Source organism: Austrofundulus limnaeus, unplaced genomic scaffold, assembly GCF_001266775.1.
Source record: "Austrofundulus limnaeus strain Quisiro unplaced genomic scaffold, Austrofundulus_limnaeus-1.0 Scaffold341, whole genome shotgun sequence".
In the NCBI taxonomy this organism is placed as follows: domain Eukaryota; kingdom Metazoa; phylum Chordata; class Actinopteri; order Cyprinodontiformes; family Rivulidae; genus Austrofundulus; species Austrofundulus limnaeus.
Window position 1 is genome coordinate 627,054 of NW_013952743.1, and position 4,032 is coordinate 631,085.

The following is a 4,032-nucleotide window of genomic DNA, read 5'->3' on the forward strand; positions in this document are numbered from 1 at the left end:
TGAGGCAGTTCTGAAGGCAAAAGGGGGTCCAACCAGTTACTAGCGTGGTGTACCTAATAAAGTGGCCGGTGAGTGTACTTTGTCACAGTACTTAAGTAAAGTTTTTGAGAATTTGTAATTTTACCAATTGTTTTTTAAATAGCTACTTGTACTTTTATTTCATTACATTTTAAAGCTAAATATGATAGCCTACTTGTGTTTCTTTACTTTAAAATGTAGTTACTCATTACAAAATTAAATATGTTTGAACTCATTATGAAAGAATATGTTTATGCACTCTAAAAATGAAGTGTTGAATTTACTCAACAAAGTAATGTCATCTGGCTCCACTAAGCCTACTTGAGTAAACTGAGCAAATAATATACATATATTGCTCAATTTACTCAACTTGGCTTAGTGGAGCCAGTTTGTTCAGTATTCAACAGTTTATTTCTTAGAGAGTGTGTAAAAGTACAGTTTTATGACTTCTACTTGAGTAGTTTTCTCATCAGTGAAATTAATTTTTACCAAAGTCATTTTCTATTCATGTAATTTTACTTTTACTTAGTTATTTTTTTCCAGGTACTTTATAGACCTCTGGTTATGCAACACACAAGTTCATCTGAGCCAAGTTCAGGAGGCGCCAACTTAAAGATTGAATCAGTGAATGTCTTGCCTCATCTGTCTGATAACGTTTCTTCTGTCCTCCTACCAGTGTCCAGAAATCAATTCTAACAAAACGTTTGGATGGATGATCCAAACACCACTGCACCTGAGTGGGGGAACAAACAGAGCTGATCAATAAACTGTAAGTGAAAATCCACTTATGAAACCGTGTAGTGACTGAAGGAGGTGAGTCACATTTCTCCAATGTGGTAAATTAAATTAAAAGTGTGCTCTGTCACACTTATTATGGTTGTCTGAGAGAGATAAATGACCTGTTAGACTACAAGTTTTAATTAAAAGTTGGAGGGAGTTCTGTCTTTGATCTTTCTGCTGGTGGTTTGATCATGAAGACAACAATTGTTTCAAACTCCTGTAGACACAAGGACAGCCTTTCTGAGACCTGCTCTTGTGTTCTCATTCACCCAGTGTTTACCTGTACTGGGGCACCCAGGACCTCCTATGTTTAGTTTAAATGATCACATTTGCAAAAAGCAACTTTACACTGACAGCATCTGAGTGTCCCTCAGGTTAGGAGTTTGGATGTCATCCTAGACAACATGTTATCGTTCAAATCTCATRTTAACATTACTCATTCAACCTACTGTCACCTCTGTAACATCGYTCATCTCCATCCATCCCTCTAACCCAGCAGTACTTCTATTCTGGTTCACTCTTTGGTCACATCACATCAAGATTATTGCTACTCCCTTCTTTTCAGTTTACCTGCAAAATCCATCCATAAACTCCAATTGGTCCAAAAAGCTGATCATATCATTTACAGAACCCCTTCCATTGGTCATGTAACAACTGTTCTACAGCTTCAGTTTCAGTCTCATATTCAGTTTAACCTCCTGTAAAATCCTGCTCCTCACATTCAAAGTCCTCAATAACCTTGACCCCTACAGAACTCCACAKTAATATACCTTCCTACACTCTCAGGTTCTCCTCAACCACCAGCTCGTTTGACCACTATGGGATCAAGAGCTTTCTGTCACTCAGAACTCCACCTCTGGAACCCATTCCCCCTGGACAAAACTCTCCCAACCATTCAGTGGTTTAGAATTTTTTTTTCACACACATAAGTTCCCTCTACACCACACAATACAAATGCTTGACAGATATTACTGYTTTTACTCAAACAGACCGTCTTTTTTGCCACACGCATTCCCCGCACCTCACTTGTCAATCATTTGAGGTGGCCAATTAGGTGCCAGGGGTGGCCCATACCACCCCGGCCAGCCCTTGGCTCCGCCCCTACTTCAAATTAAATGTATTAATCACTGGATGATTGATGAGATGACTCAATAAAAACTTTTCTTTTTATAGGTCATTWTGTTAAATGATAGTGGATATTAGCCTTCTGTCCAGAGCATTATGTTAAATGATCAGAGACCTTTATCCTGTATGAATAAAATACAATAAACTGACCATGTTTTTGCTGAAATGCAGGTCCTTAAAAACCAAACATCAATTACTTTACACTTATTCATCAAAGAAGGTTGAAATAGTTTTGTGTGTCACAAAAATGAACAGTTCTCTTCTGTATTATTAATACAGACATTTCTGCTGAAACACAGACTTTGCACAAATCCTGCTGAATTTTTCATCCAGTCTTTTGTTCCACAGTTTTACGACCTGAGRCCACAGAAGCTTCAGGTTGCTCACAGGCTTTCACTCACTCACTGCACCTTGGAAATGTCACAGGCAGAAAATAAACATTTAGTCATTAATAAAACTGCAAATAAAACTAATTATACAGAAAATACGAACACATATATTCAATTTTCATAGGTGTAAAAAAGACAGTTAGAGAATCTGTTACTGCCGTAAGAGTTAGAATTTATTTAAAACCCAAAATTATCAAAAATATTTAAATTGTGATGCAGTTTCATGAAACATTATGGCAAAAGTAGAAATATCTTTGGAATRAACATTCATCCACCTCTGCTTTTGCCCTTCAGAAGAAACTGGAACATCCAACTTGATGAGATGTTTAAATTTTTCACATTTATGTCTGGGGCAGCAATCAGAATGTCTGTTCTAGATCAGAACCAAACCTGATTTTAGCCCTAAAAAAAGAAAAAAAAACATGGCAAAGCCTTTTCTTAATCTACTTCTACAGCATTCAGTCAGAGCTTTTGGGCAAAATACAAAAACCTGAGAGCATTTTCAACAGCTGTCCCTTTAGATTTTAGTAATTTACACAGGTTTAAACATTTAAACTAGATACATTTACAAACATTTTAAATTCTRATTTCTGGTCAAACCAGAAATGAAATAATTAAAAACAAACTTTTTTCTTTTTTCAATTTTTAGAAAATAGTTTCTGGACAACAGCACTCTGTGAGTCTCCAGTCCTCTTTTAGGTGGAGTAATCTACAGTATAATCCTAGTTTAAATAATCTCTGCAGACCAGAACCAGTTGGTCAGGCTCAGCCCAAGCAAGCTACATGGGTTTGTTTTCCTGTSGGTCCACCACCTGCAAGGAGGGGCTGTACAAGTCAGGTGCATGATGCCATRGGTGGTAGCCAAAGGTGGGGACTTTGGTGCTCTAACTCTGGCCTATCAAAGTTGGCTCTTGGTAGGCCAACAGGGGCTGCACTATACTCTACTCTGTWGCCCATGGTGAGAGGTTTTGAGCTGGTGYGGATCTACTTTTGGSCCCCCAACTTGGTTCCTGTGTGTTTGTTTTCCCCAGTAGATGAGAGSATTGCTTCTGAAGGGCTTTGACGGTCCTTTGTATCTATGCRCTGACCAACTGTTAGGAGTATCCAGCCTTCTTAGAATCTTTAGCGGGTGTTGCTGGAAGGTGCTCCAGCTGGGAGATCTRTTTTGCTTGGGGACTTGGGAGACCTGGAGGGGTGTACTTGGGAGAAATGGCCTATCTGATCTGAACCTGTGCAGTGTTCTGTTGTTTGACTTCTGTGCTAGTCAGTTTGTCCATCACAAACACTATGTTCAAACATAAGAGTGTGCATAAGTATATGAGGCACTAGGATGCCCTAAATCATAGCTCACTAGGTATGTTTACATGCACAAAATTTTTTGATCGGATTGAAATGTATTTGGATTAAATAATCCRAATGTACTGTTTACATGGACACAATCAGATCATGACAAGTGTTTACATGCACCAGACTTTTATTCAGARTAAAAGTCCGGACATGCGCAGTGTTGTAAACTTTCAGCTCTACTTCYGTGTTACAACTGTAAACAAAGCTCTGTTGTGCGCTCAGGACGTACCCATGTCAGCTTTTAATAATGGTAGAGATGCCATTACTCCCCGGTTGAGCTGCAGATGAAGCAAAATGTTTTTTTTTATTTTTTTTGCGAAGCAACGTCTGCTGTTTGTCTCCTTTTTCATCTGTTAAGAGAGCGTGGARGAAA